The following is an 18,112-nucleotide window of genomic DNA, read 5'->3' as shown; positions in this document are numbered from 1 at the left end:
CCTACATGCTGTCTAAATGTAGATCAATACTCATGGTGGGATACACGAAGAAACTGAGGTGTTGCAACGCTGAGCGTCATGGTGTCTAACTTTTAGATGCCTACAAAATTTTTAAAAACAACACTGCGATCCACCAAGTAGAGTTAGGCTCCTATACAAATGAATAAGGATAGATGGGTGCCTAAGAATGGGATCCACAAAAGCCAGTATTCTAGGCAGGGAACTGCCTACGCTAGAGCATGGTGGATGTTGACAAGAGGAGTATTTGCTAATCCCTGACAGTCTCAGAAATAGGCTTCCAAGTCCAGGCTGCAGGGAGGCATTTAGCTCTGCTTAGTGATCCAAGAATGGGTACCTACTGCCTGGAGTCAGGTGGCTTAAGCGCCTAAGGTGTTTCTTGAGGGAATGAGTTAGGTGCCTGTCTTGCTCCATACAAATCAGCAGCTACAGAAGGAGGTGGTGCCCAACACATAACTTTTAGCCCAGTGGTGAGAGCACTCACATGGGATGTGGGACACCCAGCTTCAGTCCCACCCTCTCTGAAGAGTGGGAGGAAGAACTGAAAGAGAGTTCTCCCATCTCTCAGGAGAGTGATCCAACACTGAGCTCTGGATAGTCTGATGTAGGGCTGCCTCAGTTTCTACTTTTGAAGCTGTTGCACTCTGGATAAATAATGAATGATTGGAGCAAGGGGGTCAGACCCAGGGTCTCTCCCCTCCCAGATGGGTGCCCTAACCACTGTGCTACAGAATCATTCCTATTCTCTGCCTCTGTCCCAATGATTATTTTAGTACAGTATTTATACACAGGGGCCTCTGACCAAGCCAGGTTCCTTGAGTTGAGACAGGGAGGACCAATCTTTCCTGCCACAGCTTCACCAGAACTGGCCCCCTGAAAGAAGCAGCCCGCTCTTTTTAATCCAACCTGGTGTGCCCCAATTGGCATCTGCCTACTCCCACCCCTTTTAGCGACTGGAAGACTGACAGTTCCTGTGGGCACCCAGGGTTGTGAGGCTTCCACCAGCCCTTAGCATGAAGAAGCCTTGTCTGTGCCTGCCATCAGGCTCTGCCAGCACAAGCCCGCCCGTCCAGGCCTACACAGGCCCCGCTCTCTCTCTCTCTCTCTCCAGCTTGGTATGAGGCACACTCCAAACCTCAACCATCTCCCTGTACTGCCCAGCCCTTGTTCCCCTGGACACTCTCAGTATGCACAGACCGACTGCTTCCGAAGAAGCAGCACTCACCAGCTTACCAGTCTCCTTTCAGATCAGCGCTCGCTTTAATGCACAGCACTCAGATAGGTTTATCATGAAAACAAGTAAACATTTATTTAACAAAGTGTAAGACTCTGGAAATAGCAAGTAAAAGTTTTGGAAACAAATGGTTACATGTAAAATAAAATCACAAGATGCCTTCTAAAGCCTAGACTTAATGAACAAGATACTGTCTTGTCTAGTGAAGTTTAGCTCACCCAAAGTTTTTGCAGCATTTTGCAATCAGGTTATCAGTGATTCTTCAGAAGAGAGATCACACTTGCAGTTGTGTCCTTGGTGAAGGATACACGGTGTCCTCTTGCCTTCTTCTGATATATTAGACTAATACTTTGATTTTAGTCATCAACAGGACACCCTCCTACTGTTTGTTCCTTCCTGGAGATTTTTCACAATCTTGATTAACTGGGTGCTCAGTGTGAAAACAGACTTACATTGTAAGGCACACAGTACACAATGAACAGAGGTAGAGATAAGTGTCTACTTACTACCTTCTGCCCAAACAGAAGCATATGTATTACCTGGTGATCTGCACTGACTCACATACCTTAAGAATGTAAGTTTCAGTACAGATATATAACTCCTTAAATATCCTCTGTACATACATCTCTCAATGATTATGATGAGCTGTGCATTACTGGTTGCTGGCAGACACTTCACATGCCACCTGTTAATGAATCCTTATGCATATATCTGACCGAATGGATCCCTGTAAAACTCTGTGCAGCCCCTGTGCCTTCTGCTAGTTAGCATCAAGAAAATCCTGTGTCACAAGGACCAAGTCTCACTGGTTCCACCAGCAGCTGATTCTGATTCTATAGGCAACCTCTGGAGTCAGAACTCACTGCTCTTCTCTTCCAAAAGGACAGCTTCATAGGGTGGGATGCATCAAGTCAGTGGAGCCTCTGACAGAAGACAGCAAATGCCTGGTAAACACAGTCTCAGTGAAAGTGGGGTCAAAGATCTAATATGATACCTTATTGGTAAGGAACAGTACCTTCTAGCTGACATAATCGTCAATTCCTACTTGGAGGAGTTCATGTCTTATGGTTTATAGTACAGTCATAATGCCCAAATTGCATATCCAAAACGATGTGCTGTGTTTAAAATTGTACCATCCTTTCATCGGCTTTTTCTCCATGAACAGGATAATTGTCACTTTTATATTACTGCCTGCATGCAAGAACAGACTAGAAAGATCAAACTAGGAAAAGGTGTGTTCATCAGCTTTATATGCCAGTTCCATGTTTACGCCTCCATGTGACTGCAGAAGAGTGAAACTGTGTATTGACTTATCATTTTAGGGTTGAGACTAGTGTACATTGGCTTTTAATTTTAATAAATCAGCTCTGAAGCCATTTTAAAAGTCCCTTGTGTTTTAACCTAACTGACCCAAAAGTCAGGTACATTTTTAAAAAGTTAGTTTTTGTGTCAAAATAGTTCTAAACTCAAAGTGAAGCATTAGCAGACGCGATTGTCTAGTTCCCTTTACATTTACTTGCTAGAATTCCATTGATCTGACACTTGTAAACAGATTCTTATATATCTAGCCAACTGTGAAGGCCAAATCTAGAAATAGCTCCTTCAGAAATTGTCTCATAAATCATCTGACAAGGCAAAAGGAGGACTCCTAACAGATCTGCAACGTTACAGTGTCCTACTTGCTGTGTGCACTGTATTAGCAATGACAACAGCTGTTTTACTCTCAGAACTAAGACCTTTGGAACACTGTAAGGATGCATTCATGGTGTTATGTGCAGTGTATTATATGCTCTCCTTGTGGATAGGGTGCTCACCCAGGGTGTGGGAAACACCCAGTTCAAGTTTCTCCACCTCCTGAGTGGGAGAAGGGATTTGAATGGAAAGCAGCCAATGAAATTACAATTTAATTACACAGTTATTTACAGTAGACCCTCAAAGATACAAACACCTTGGGAATGGAGGTTGTTTATAATGCTGAAATGTTCGTGACTCTGAACAAAACGTAGATCCAGGAGCACAGCCATGGGCAAAGCGTGGGTAGCATCAGTGCGTGTAGTACAGGCTGTGGCCCTTTAAAGCTGAGATGCTCTTCCAGAGGACAGCGTGCTGGCTGCAGCTCGGGCTTCGGTTCTGGCTCCAGCAGCTCACGCTCCAGGCTGCAGCTTCTTTGCAGCATCAGCAGCTTAGGCTGTAGCAGCTTCTTTCCCTGGCTCAGACGGAGCTTGCAAGCTTGTCCACCTCCAGGCCAAAGGAGGGAAGAGGGGGTGAAAACAGTGCCCTTGGCTTACAGGAAAGTGGCTCAGACTCCAGCACTGTTCCTGCTTGGGCTGCCAGGGGCGGCTCGCAGCAATGCCCACTTAGCGTCTTCACCCTGCCCGTGGCAAGGGGGGGCGGATGATGAGCTGTGGCTGCAGAACCTTTGGATGCACAAGGTGAAGCGATAGATGGCACGCATATCCCTGTTTTGGCACTAGACCACCTTGCCACAGCGTACATCAACAGAAAGGGCTACTTTTCTATGCTTATGCAAGCATTGGTGGATCACTGAGGATGCTTCACTGACATCAATGTGGGCTGATCCGGGAAGGTGCATGACACTCGCATCTTTAAGAGTACAGGACTTTTCAGAAAGCTGCACGCAGGGACTTTCTTTCCTGACCAGCAGATTACTATTGGGAATGTTGAAATGCCAATAGTAATCCTGGGTGACCCCTGACTCATACAGCTGTACACCAGCCATCTTGACAGCACCAAGGAACGATTCAACTACCGGCTCAGCAGGTGCAGAATGACAGTTGAATGTGCTTTTGGCCTATTGAAGGGATGCTGGTGTGGTTTACTAATAAGATTGGACCTCAGCAAGAAAAATATTCCAATGGTTATAACTGCCCTCTGTGTCCTGCACACTATATGTCAGGGGTGGCCAAACTTATTGACCCCGCCGAGAGCTCCCTCCCTGCTGGGCAGAATCCTCTAGCCACACCATCCTGCCGCAGGGCAGAAGCTCCCAGCTTCCCACCCCAGTCTGGTAGGCAGAGAATGGGGGGGGGGGTGAGGGCTCTGCAAGCCATACTTTAACTGCAAAAGAGCCGCATGCAGCTCACGAGCCATGGTTCGGCCATCCCTAATACATGTGAAGCAGAAGGGTGAAATTTTTCACTGAGGTGGAATGGATATCTGCTGAGTTTGAACAGCCAGACACAAGGGCCATTAGAAGAGCTCAGTGCGGAGCTATACAACTCAGGGAGGCTTTGAAAGAGCATTTTAATAGTGAGCCACCAATAATGTTTTGTTGTAGTATGTGCTACCTGGCTCTTTTGTGGCCTGTTAGGAATTGTGTGGTGACTGCTGTACATGTGGGCATATAACATTGTCAATACATCTATTCATTTTGTTTGTGGCTTATCCTATGAGTTGTATCACGTTGTCAGTAATAAATAATTGGTTGCTCTCAGACCTGCAAAGGACTCAGTAGCAGATGTTGCAAACTAATATAGATGAGTTATGTTTTAAATAATATAAATGTATCTTGTAAAATAATTCAATACAAAAAAAAAACCAAACTGAAATTTTAGAACAAATATATTTGAAACATAATAAAGCTTAATACATTAAGAGAACAGAACTTGTGAAGGGGAAAGAACTTTCAAGCCCATTTATGCTACATCTACTGGCTTTCACAGGTCTGTGCATGTGACGTTGTGATGGTCTTTAATGTTCCCAGGGTGGAGTGGTAGGGTAGTGCAGTGACCCCTAATGCCATGTGGAATGTAGAGGGTAGGTAGATGGAGGTTCCTATGTTGAGTTCTCAATAGGCTGCGGAGAGAGGTAAGCCTGGGATTACTAAACCTGCAGGTCCACCAGTGTCTGCAGGACCTATGTTTCCTGCCTGAGAAGCCCCATAATGTCCTGGTGCATCTCCCTCTCTTTTTCTGGAGGGGACTCTTGGGCCTTTGTCCTCTCCATTCTTTCCTTTTCCAGGCTTTCCACAATGTTCATCCTTTAGGCCCTGTGCTCAGAGTCCAGTGCAGCACTGGCTTGCAGAATCTCATTGAACATGTCATCCTGCATTCTATTCTTTCTTCTCCTTATCTGGCTCAGATGTTTTGCGAGTGTGGAAGAGGAGACCCTGAAGTCCACAATGGCAGCAGCTGCCACTAAAATACCCAGAGGTGCCATTGTCAGTCTATTCACTATGGAAAGTGAAATTTAAGATGCAGAACTCACTCTCCTTGCTCCACTAAAGTTTTAAGCACTACATGCTCACTTCTGCTTGACATTGCTTGTGCATGGCACCAGTCCCAGCATCAGCCATGGCGAGTTTGGCCTGCCATGGGTTAGGGAAATGAGGAGGGAATTGCTTAGTTGCATGAATCTTGTAGTACAGGGCAATGTCACTGAATACTGGCACTGTTTTCCACAGGCAGTGGTGATGTAGCTGATATCTCACTCCTGAGGGTAACAGAGGCAGAAAGCACAGCTGCTGGTGATGTCCTGAAGCCTTTCGGGCCCGCATGCTGCTATCCTGTGTATTTCAATGGTATCTGTTGAAGTTATCGCTGACTGGTGTGGGAAAATGTCTTACCTTGGAGGAAGAAATAAGGCAGCCATCCCTAGAAATCTTTGGCAGAGGACTGCAAGTATCTCTCAGGAAGATTCAAGGGACATCCCTCTATACATAAACAAACTGCTCCACATGGCCCACCCACCCTACCTAACTCTAGAGGGGAATGAAAAGAAGATAGCACCTCTTACCTCTTTTGGTTATACCATTTCATTAAATTTACTTGTGCTCACAGAGGTAAAATCAAAAGCTGTGTCTTGCTATTTTAGGCGTGCCAGCCTTGTGATGGAAAATTTATCTACACACTTATCTAAGTTTCCTTGTCCTGCATTGGGCCTTTCTGTGCTCAACTGGCTGGATAGTGGTGAAATTAAAAATAGATCCTGGCTCACTGTGCAGCTGGATCCCTCAGTTGCCTGTTCCCCATCCTCCTCCTCTTCCTCACTCACCTCCTCTTCCTCGCTGTTCACAGCAGGAGACAGCAGGCTCCCTGGAGGTATCCACAGTGGCATGGGGCTGATGGTGGTGGGGGCTCTGTCAAGTATGACATGCAACACATTGTAAAAATGGCAGATCTGTGGCTTGGCACCGGATCGATTGTTGGCCTCTCTGTTATGCCTGCTGCAGCTCCTTGGCTTTCAAGTGGCACTGCTCCCCATCATACCCCTTCTCCTGCACCCTGTAAGCAATCTGCTCATAGATGTTGATGTTTCTATGGCTGATTCAGAGCTGTGCCTGCATAACCTCTTCTCCAGACAGGCCCAGGCAATCCAATATCTCCTGTCTACTCCAGGCAGGAGTACATCTGGAATGTGTGGCCGGCACAGTCGGCTTGGCGGTCGTACTCAGCAATGGAGAGCTGCTAGGTGTGCTTGCCAAGCTGGGAAATCAGGAAAAGGAATTTCAACAATTCTTGGTACTTTAAGGGAGAGGGAGGGGCCTTCCAGTCTCTATAACCCTGGGCAGTGGAGTTCACAGTAGTGTCCAGAGCAGTCAGTGTCGAGCATTGTGGGATAGCTGCTGGAGGACTGTTAAGGTCGACATAGGTAACGCAACATCTTCACTCGCACTGTGTTGACCTCCATACATCTATCATGGCTCAGTGGTGCTCAGGGAGGTGGTGTTACTATATCGGTGCACAAGGGCACTTAAATTGGTGGGCAACACATTTGTGTAGACAACTGCACAACCAGGTTGATGCAAAGCAGCTTAGGTCAACATAACTTTGTAATGTAGATCAGGCCTAAGGCTTTTTGGATTGCAGTGTTGTTCCCTGTGATTGTCTATGTGCCACAATGCCTAGGTCCTTTTGTGGATCTGGCCCCCAGTCATCTGTATGGGACCTATTCTTTTGGGGACTGGGGATTGTTTGAAGCTGTATGTTTCACTGTAATTGCTGGAAATATTGGTTGAAAAATCAAAGACAACACACGCTGCTAATGTCTTAGTTTCAGCCGCTTTCTTAGACTCACCCTCATCTATTTCCACAATTCAGAACTCAGTATGGGGAAAATAAGGTCATTTAGATTCTCTTCTGCCCATTTTAACCCCTTTTCAATCGGCCTAAACTGAGTCAAAGCCCAATTTTAAGCAAATAATTTACTTTAAATTGTGCTTGTGTAAGTTTCTGGCAGCTATTTCCCCCCTACTTCCAATTCTCCCATTCCAGCTGCAGACTCCCCACCCAGATCCCAGCTTTCAGAGCTCACAATTCAAATGATAGAAGTAGGAATTGAGACTACTCCAGCAGCTGTCCTTCCCGTCTCAACTGCCCCCTTTCAGCTGCTCAGTCCTACACCAATCCCTGTTTGCTGGCCTTGGTTAAATGTAAAAGAAAACATTAAAACTTCTTTTTAGTGTTGCTTGCAAGTTTTGCCAACATTCTCTCATCCCATCTGTCCACTCCACAGCTAGCCTTCCCCTTCTCAGCTGCACAGGCCCACTACAATTAGCGCAACATTCACAGTTTTACAGTGCTTGATGGCAGAGCCCCACTTCCCTCTTTCTATTTAAACTTTGAATTGCAATCACTTTCTGGGGGAATAGATCCCCAGTTCCCATCACAATATCTGATCACTTGTCCCTTCTAGGAATTAATTGACCACACACATAACTACAGTATATTTGACACAGGAGTTCTGCTCCGGTTATCGGATGTTTCTATCTATTCCCAATCTGTATCGGAATGGTGAACTTAATCCCTTTTCTCTCCCCCATGCTGCAGAGTTGACACCATTTTTTTCTTATTTGACAGCTTGCTTGCCAGGGGTTGAATTGTCTAGCTGAACAAGGGTGCTACGTGATGTGTGACAGTGGAAGAGTCTTGCTAAAGGATGAGGATTTAATCAGTCTGAGCCTTCTTGTTCATTCACACAGGAGTTTTGTTTGAATTTCTTCAAATTTTTGCTACTGGGAGAGAGAGACACACAATTGTATTTAATCTATTTTCTTTAATATTGGTGGCCAACATGAGACCTATAGAATTCTACAATGTGACTTTGGCCACCCTCCTATTTAAGAGGGCGTTGCAGTCCACATAGACTTCAGGTCTCATCAAGTAATACTCCATCTTGATTCAAATGGAAAGCCCCTTGCACCAAGATTGAACACCGAATTCTGAGACACATGGGGCCACAGGTGCAAAAGAGTTCAGGATCAGAATGTCAAGTACTCATTTTTTTGCAATGGGAGCCATATTTTCAAAAGAGCTTGGGCACAGATCCTGAAAGGTATTTAGGCATCAAACGCTCATTGAAATCAATGGGAGTTAGGCACCTAAATCGCTTTGAGGTTCTGACTCTTGGTTTCCATTTAGATTCCTAAATAAATAAGACTCTGATTTTCAGATGAGCTCAGCATCCAGCAGCTGCTATTGTGACACCAATGGCCAGATTTGCAAAATAACTCTTTGCTAAGCTCTTTGAAAATCCAGTCACTTCTTTTGGTGCCTATTTGGGAGATGAGCACTGTTGTACTGAATGCCTTTGAAAATTCTGGTCTTGATGGCTGCAGATGCATCTCCATGATAAATATTAGGGCACTGCAATTTATTAGATCTTATTCAAATTAGTTGCCTGATCCTAAAAACTACTGTATAAACATCAGTCTCACTGAAGTCTAACATTAAGTCAGGATTGAGGATTCTGGGGACTTCCGTGAGCAGGTATAGTGGGCTGGAGTCAGGAACATCAATTTTGTGTGAATTCAGTGCAATTCTCACCTATAAAATTTCTGGTGAACCACTAAGTCAGCTTGCACACCTCAGTGGTCAGGAGGAGGTATTAAAATGCAAACACCAGCTTCACAAACACATCCCATTTTATTATGTAGAGAAGTGACAAATCCCCAACTTTCCTCACTATATCTCTTTCCCTTGTGAGTATTTGGTGGCATATTGAAAACTCTGATATTTATTCCTGCTATTATATAGCAGAAATAGTGAGCCCAACTGGAGCATTTATAGCAAAAGTCAGCTCTGATTTTTTACCTATTATCTATTATGTTTATTACCAGAAGGAGTTGATAAGCATCTTCAGTTACAACTTCATTGCATGTTCCACTGTGCCACTTTGTTCATGGGTCTAATTTTTTTGCTGTATATGGGAATAATTAATAGCTGTAGAACTACCGTGGTCATGTAAGGAAATGGTCTCTTTTAAAGCTGGTTGAGTTGATGCAGAACTCAGATAGAATGAAGGTTTAAACCAGTGCTTAATTTGTGCCAGGGCTTGCTAGGGCTGAGCCCCAGCACCTCTAGGCTGGACAGTTCATTGCCCTGGCACTTAGCTGTGTCAGTTCTGAATGTAAAAAAATTGCTTGAGCCCCCACACCTCTTTCATTACAAATTAAGCATTGGTTTAAACCAAACAAAGATTTGTATTTGGAAGATCAAAACCAAAATTAAACTTTGGCATGTTAATCCTGAAATATATTGGCTCCAAGCTATGGCTGATCACAATAGATGCATTGCACCTGATTCTCATTGACAACAAATCAGTAGTAACACCATTGAAATTAGAGTGAAAGCAGATTAGCCCATTGCCTCTGCTTTTCCTTCACTTGTGTCTGGTTTTCCACAGATGCACTGATACTTTACTGCTTGTAGCTCAACTGTTATGATCTCTTTATGCTGCTATTTATCCCTTTCTTTAAAGGTTCTACCTCTCGGAATACAAACTTGGCATGATACTTATCTGTCTTCATATTCTTAATGCTTGTTTTATTTATCTTCTCTTCAGTCAACTGTGTTTGTTCCATTCCATTCTGAATTTCCTTCTGCATTTAAGTACTGCCAGCTGGGTTCAGAGCTGCTGCTGCTTCTTTTCCCTCCCACAAACTACATGAGTCTCATAACTTCTCATCATTGATCTTAGACCTGTTACTATGACAGCTGGTCCCTCAGGATATAAGATGTAAAGTGAGGATGTCTGGTGTCCTTTGTGATGCTCTGTGTATTTCTGAGCTGTTTTTCAACTCAATCTTAACTTTACTTTCACCCTTCACCCCCTCATCCTACAGTTGTTTTTCACTTTGATATTAGTTAAAAACCTTTCCTTTGTATTCCCATTAAACCTTACCTTTACCAGCCTGTAACCACTTTCTAGACTAATAATCCCATCTTTCATGCCATCAAGCAGCTCTGAGGGAATAGGTTCTTGTATTTCAAATTGTCTTCTAAATTGGTTACTATTAATTGGAGACTTCCCTGGTCTTTTTCAGGCATTAGAGAGGGCAGATATTTGATGTAATATCTACAGAACTTCCTGGGTCATGTAGGTAAATGGCTTCTTTTCTGAACTTGATTATGCTCAGGCTGGTATCAGGAGGGGAGCTGGAGCAGTTCTGCAGGTTCTTTGTGGTCAGAGCTGTTGCAGAGGGCAGAGTTCATTCCAGTTCTCTCTCTCTCTCTCTCTGGCCCAATGACTGTTTAAGTATTTATCCACAGTAGCTATGGAAAATGACTCTGTAGTCCAGTGGTTAGGGCACCCACATGGGAGGTGGAAGACCCTGGGTCCAGTCCCCCCGTCTAATCACTCTTTCATTATTTATCCAGCATGCAACAGTTTCGACTGAGGGAGCCCTGCCCCCCCTAATATGCCATAAGTCAGTGGTTTGAGAACTTTCCTGAGGTAGGATTTGAACAGAGGTCTCCCTTCTCCAGCTCTGGTAGAGGAACCAGGGTCTCCTACCCCATTCCAGGTGAGCACTTTAACACCTGGCCTAAAAGTTATAAGATGAGCAGTGCTGCCTAAGCTGTGTGACTACACATGCCTGATTCCTGTTCCTGGATGACTAAGCAAGGAGAAGAGTCTCCCTGCAGCCTGGACTTAGGTGCCTACCTCTGTGAGAGGGGAAGGGCTTAGTGCACATCACTCTCATTGGCATCTCCCATTTGTTGGGTTAGGTGGTTCCCCATCTCGTGTGCTGGCTTTGGTGGATCCCATTCTTAGGCATCCATCTATCCCTATTCATTGTAGAGGTAGCGAAAGTGCCTAACTTGGCTTTGTGGATCATAGTGTTGTTGCTGGATTTTCTAAGTGCCTAAAAGTTAAGTGCTGGGATGCTCAGCCGTGCAATGCCCAAGTCCCTTCAAAGATCCCACCTGTGAGCATCTAAATTAAAAATCAAACTCTAATAAACGGTGGTTTATTTTGATTAAATCAATGTGTGCATTTTCAGCACTTAATTGTCAAGAAAGCTCCGCATTAGTTCTCTCAAAAAGTTGCCCTTTGATATCTGTCTGTTACACACGCACACTCCAGCATGCCTTTGCTGTGTACTGTTGCTCCTTGTTGTAGCATACAGATGACTTTCTTCCTGCTCTGTAAATATCTTTAGAATTTTAATTTGTTGCTGGTGACCCTTCATTAATGTATTGACTCCCTTGCTCACTCTCCCTTTTGCTGCTCCGCACATGCTCATGGTCTGTGGTTACAGAATTTTCCAGTGGTCTCACTCCTCTATAGAGGAAAAGGGTCAATCTCTACCCTTGGTAATTACAAGCTCCTGAAAGGGGGAATCCAGTGGCCCATAGGAAAGGGCCAAATTCTGCTCCCAGATACATGGTGTGACGGGATCCCTGGGGTACAATCAAACTGTGCCCCCTTAATGCTCCAGGCAGGGCTGTCTCTCACAATCTTATGCCAGTGCCCAGCAACAAACCCCTCCAGATGCTGTGATCACTCATCCATCAGCAGGTGGAGACCTACACCCAGATAAATGGCATGAAGGCTCTCCAAGCCACTCATGAATTATACAAAGAGCGGCACCAGCCAATCACCCCAGCCTTGCACCCCAGAAACGTACCATCTTACATTGCTCAAGACTCCCTTAGACAGTAAAAGCTCATTAATTAGTTTGCCACTCCAGCAAAGGGGAGAGGATCTGCAACAGCCCTTGTTAATCTGAGCTGAGATTCTCTAAGCACTTCAACCACAAACACACTGTTTTAGGTAAAATATAAAACAAGATTAATTAAAAGATAGATTTTCAGTGATTATAAGTAGCAACCATAGAGATCAAAGTTGGTTACATAAGAAATAAAAATAAAATCAGTCTAAATTCTACAGACTCAGCAAGATTTGATCCATGCAATTTCTCACTCCACTGGATGTTTCACACAATTTACAGTTCTTATTACACAGGTAAAATTTCCTTCTCGGCCTGGGACCAATTTTCCCGGTTCAAAGTCTTTGCCTTCCACATGATCTTCCAGGTGTTGAGATGGGGGAGAAGAGAGGCCGAGTGGTGATGTAATTGACTCTCATTTATACTTTCTCTCCAGGTGCTAGAAAGATCCTTGCTGTGATCTGCAGGGTCCAGCAGCTTCCATTGCATACGTGCCCTCTCTGAGGAGTCTCTGGGAGAATGGATTCTTCTTTATGGGTCATCAATGCGTCTGGCTGGTCCTGATGTAAATTTGTCTTATCACTGTTAGCTGCTGTTTTGTTGCCACTGAAAGGCTAGCTATGTGTGTTTCCCACTTACCACATATTTCAGTAACAAATCTATAGCAATACATCAGAACTTCACATACAATGATAGTACAAACAATTCAACAGACTATCAATGTTCAACAGATTGAGTCTTTTAAAATGATATCTCACAAGGCATGCATTGTACAAAATATATCATAATCAGATTATAGTGGTGAATATGGGGATTCCAGCATGCTATTTTGAGATACAGAGTGTTTGTTACACATGGGTGCAAATTCCACTGAGGCCAGGGAAATTTCTCTTTTCATCAAAGTTTTCTTGCCGTTTCTCCTTGACATTTTCTAGTTTAGGTACTTATATGACTCCCATTATCATAGTGCCTTATAGCCTCACAATCTTTAATGTATTTATATTCACGGCACGCCTGTGAGATAGGGCAGTGCTATTCTCCCATTTTACAGATGGGGAACTGAGGCACAGACTAAGGGACTTGTCCAACGTCACACAGGCAGTCTGTGGCAGATAAGGGAATTTAACCTGGGTTTCCTGAGGCCTAATGTAGCATCCCAACCACTGGATCATCCTTCCACACGTAGGTGACTGCACCTTCCTTTGTCAGGCAGACACATTTGGTTTATAGGGAGACACCGCAAGCTTACATTTTATATATGATAAGAGGGTGCTCTTTCCTCTTTTTAAGCATATGCAAAAGGTCAAGAAACCTTAAAACTAATACAAACCAAAGTTAATGAGAACTGCACTCGTGCAAGGATATTGGGTCTTGGTGTATTGCTTTCTCCAGTGAACTCTCTTTATAATCAGCATACTTTGGTTGTGGGTTTAGATGGCTATTTAAATTGTATGGATGGCTCTGTATTGTGACTGGATAGGTTCCAATCAAAACAGAAGTGTCCGATAACCCTGGATACATAGACTACACTCTCATTATTGTCTATGGGAAAACAACAACTGAAATATACCCCTTACAATACAGGGGGATGCTAGCTTTGTGGCTCATTGATGCTGGTTGTGCATGGAAAATATTCAGATACTATGTGGTAGACATCAGTATAAAATCCTACACTAGATTTAATAAGTCCAATTCTCCTTCGATATTAGGGGACAGATTGTACTACCCTCACACCTCTTAAAAAGACCTGCGGGCCTTTCATAGAAAAACACATCCTGGGGTGGGCCAGGGTAAAACTAACACATCAGAAAGGCATGTAAATATAGATAGGGCTCTAGAGCAGTGGTTCCCACCCTTTTCGAGTGTGTGGACCCCTTTTCAACCTCCAAACATTTTGCAGACCACCACATGCTACTAGTTTTATTTGAAAGTGTACATTTCCTTGCTGAGGATGTTATTTTTCTTTTCGGTGGACCCCCCCTGTAATAGCCTCGCAGACCCACTAGGGGTCTGCAGACCACAGGTTGGGAACCGCTGCTCTAGAGCAACCTTCCCTTCTCCCAACGTGTAACAGTCAAAACCAACCTCTTTTTCCTTCTGCAGCCCCCAAAGCAGCCACAGTTTTGTGACGTCTGTATCCTCGAGTTCTTTCAAAACCCACTGTTGTTAATTATATCATCTTCATTGTGCCATGTATTGCCACAGTAGGCATTAAGCACAGGCTTAAATCCCGGGAATCAGAGGAGCCGACTGTGAGCCACACAGGGGGCTGTGCACACATTGACTTTCACCTTCAGATTCAAACCAATTCTTCCCTGTTGGTCAGAAGTCTAAAATGGCTGTATCCCTGGTTACTTCCTCCACTTTCTGGAACAAAAGTTGTCCCTGATACACTCCAAGAACTTATTGGAAATTTTGTGTTTTGCCATATTATTTTCCCAACAGATATCTGGGTTGTTAATGTCCCCCATTACTACCAGGTCCTGTGTTTTGGATATTTCTGTAATTTGTTTTAGAAATGCTTCATTCACCTTCCTCTTCCTGATTGGATGGTCTATAGTAGACTCCCACCATGATGTCAACCCTATTTTTTAACCCTTTTATCTTTACCCATAGACTCACAACTGGTCTGACTCCCACATCCTTCTGGACCTCAGAACAAATGTATATAATATAATATAATATAATTATAATATATAATATAATTACTCCCTTTTTTCCCCTGCCTGTCCTTTATGAACAAGCTATACCCCACTATATCAATATTTCAGTCATGAGACTTATCCCAACAAGTGCCTATGATGCCAATTAAATCATAAATTTAGCTTATGCCCTAATACTTCCAACTCTTCCTGTTTATTCCCCAGACTCTTTGCATATGTGTACAGACAATCTAAAATGTTGATCAGATTGCCCCACCAATTTCCTTCTCGTTGCTCCTTAAACCCTGTTCTAATTTTTCATGTCCTCCCCCCACCACCAACATATAATCCTCTGTTAAGGTCACCTTTTAAAAACTTACCTGGGGGCTTTTGTCACCTGCCCCCTTTGAACCTAGTTTAAAGCCCTCCTCAGTAGGTTGGCAAGTCCATGTACAAAGATGCTCTTCCTCTTCTTGGTCAGGTGGACCCCATCTCTTCCCATGAGACTTTCTTCCTGGAACAGCATCCCATGGTCAAAGAAGCTGAAGTCCTCCCATCAACACCATCTGCACAGGCATGCATTCATCTCCATGGACATGGGCTCCAGCCAGGCAGCAGATCTCCCAGGACATCATTAGAGAGAAGCCTAGCAGCTCTCATGACTGAAGAGTGGGATGCAAAGCTGTTTTCTATGGATCTCAACATTTTCTATGGTATCCAAGTTTAATTTATAAAAATAAAAGCCTCCAGGATATCTGCTCATGAAAATAATTAGGTTTATTGCTTTCATTGAGAAATGTACTCATGAATGTTTGTTTGTTTAAATCATGCTTTTTGCTGTATTTTTCAAAGAATGAAATAATCAAATGTGTGTGGCGGATGGGCAAGTCCTGTCCCCCGGTGCAGAGTACCCATTATGAAGCAGAACCAATCCAGTTATATGCACCAGGGGGTATAGCTTGACATGGAGCGGCTTTGTACCACAATGTACAGATGGGCAATTGAGTATGATGGGAGTGAGCCAGGGAAAAGTGGGACCAGCAGATCAGCTGATATACAGACCCACAGATGGTCATAGATTTGAGTCAGAGGCAATCTGGGTTGTTGCTATACCCTCTTGGAAGTAGTAGATCCATGGATGGCCCTACAATCTCTTGCTGGCCAGTGTTGGGAGGAAATGAAGGAAAGTTAAAGTGGGGAAGGAAGGCTAATAACTGATGATATCAAGAAAGCAGAGATGCTTAATGCCTGTTTTGCATTAGTCTTCACTAAAAAGGTTAATGATGACCAGATTCTCAACACAATTAATAGTAACAACCTACAGAAAGGCATGCAAGCCAAAATAGAGAAAGTACAGGTCAAAGAATATTTCGATAAGATAAATGTATTCAAGTCAGCAGAGCCTGATGAAATTCATCCTATGGTACTTATGGAACTAGCTGAAGCAATATTGGAGCTGTTATCAATTATCCTTGAGAACTCCTGGAGGATAAGAGTGGTCCCAGGAGACTGGAGAAGGGCAAACATAGGACCTATCTTTAAAAAGTGGACCAAGGAGGACCTGGGTATTTATAGACCAATCAGCCTAACTTCAATACCTGGAAAGATACTGGAGCAAATTATTAAACAAATCAATTTGTAAGTACCTAGAGGATAATAGGGTTATAATGAATAGTCAGCATGGATTTATCAAGAACAAATCATGACAAACCAACTTAATTTTCTTCTCTGATAGGATTACAGACATAGTGGGTGGAGATACTAGACCTGATATACCTTGATTTTAGTAAGGCGTTTGACACTGTTCTGCATGACATTCTCATAAAAAAACCTAGGGAAGGGTGGTCTAGTTGAAATTACTATAAGGTGGGTGCACAACTAGTTGAAGGACTGTATTCAAAGAGTAGTTATCAAGGGTTCATTGTCAAACTGGGAGCAGGTATCTAGTGGGATCCCCCAGGGGGTCAGTCCTGGGTCCCATACTATTAAATATTTTCATTAATGACTTGGATAATGGAGTAAAGAGTATGCTTATTAAATCTGCATACGACACCAAGCTGGGAGCAGTTTGCAAGTACTCTGGAGGACAGATATAAAATTCAAAATGACCTTGACAAATTGGAGAATTTGTCTGAATTCAACATGAAATTCAATAAAGACAAGGGCAAATTACTTCACTTAGGAAGAAAAATTAAATGCACAACTACAAAATGGGGAATAACTGTCTAGGTAGTAGTACTGCTGAAAAGGATTTGGGATTTTGGTGGACCATAAACTGAATATGAGTTGTCAATGTGATGCAGCTGCAAAAAAGGCTAAAATGATTCTGGGGTGTACTAATGGGAGTATTGTATATAAGACAGGGGAGGTAATTGTTCTGCTTTACTCAGCACTGGTGAAGCCCCAGCTGGAGTAGTGTCCAGTTCTGAGTGCTACAATTTAGGAAATATGTGGACAGATTGGAGAGTCCAGAGGAGAGCAACAAAATGACAAAAGGCTTAGAAAACCTGACCTATGAGGAAAGGTTAAAAATACTGAGCATGTTTAGTCTTGAAAAAGAAAACTGAGGCAGCACATGGTAACAGTCTTCAAATATGTTAAGGGTTGTTATAAAGAGGACAGTGATCAATTGTTTTCCATGTCCATTGAAGGTAGGACAAGAAGTAATGGGCTTAATCTACAGTAAGGGAGATTTAGATTAGATATTAGGAAAAACTTGCAAACTATGAAGGTAGTTAAGCTCTAGAATAGGCTTTTAAGGAAGGTTGTGGAGTCTCCATCATCGGAAACTTTTAAAAACAAAGTTGGACAACATCTGTCAAGGATGGTTTGGGTTTACTTGGTCTTGCCACGGCGCAGGGGCTGGACTTGATGACTTCTAGAGCTCCCTTCCAGCCCTACATATCTAGGACTCTAATAACCTATCATATTTTGATCTTCTGGGGCCGGGGGTGGGGAGGGGGATGGACATTAAAACAGAAAAGCTATCTGACAACAATAGAATTCATTATTCTGCTAGAGCCAGATTTTTTTTTCAAATCACAATACCTTTAATGCTAAAGTGGAAGAAGACAGAGAAGGTGGAGAAATGCTAGCTACTGCACAGGCTCTAAGGTGAGAACAAACAAGATACAATCTCTTTTGCAAACACAGTAAAATACAAGGATAATGAATTCTCAGACAAATTGACCATTAGAGTAGCAAATCCTGAATCAAGAGGTTGGGGAGGGGAGGAGAAAAGATGAGGCAACCACTGGCGGCACACTTAGCTGTGTTGGTTCTAAGATATTAGAGAGACAAGGTGGG

This window comes from Emydura macquarii, unplaced genomic scaffold, assembly GCF_026122565.2.
Source record: "Emydura macquarii macquarii isolate MOO-44397 ecotype Brisbane River unplaced genomic scaffold, CSIRO-AGI_Emac_v2 contig_1045, whole genome shotgun sequence".
In the NCBI taxonomy this organism is placed as follows: Eukaryota; Metazoa; Chordata; order Testudines; family Chelidae; genus Emydura; species Emydura macquarii.
Note: the sequence above shows the minus strand (reverse complement) of the source record.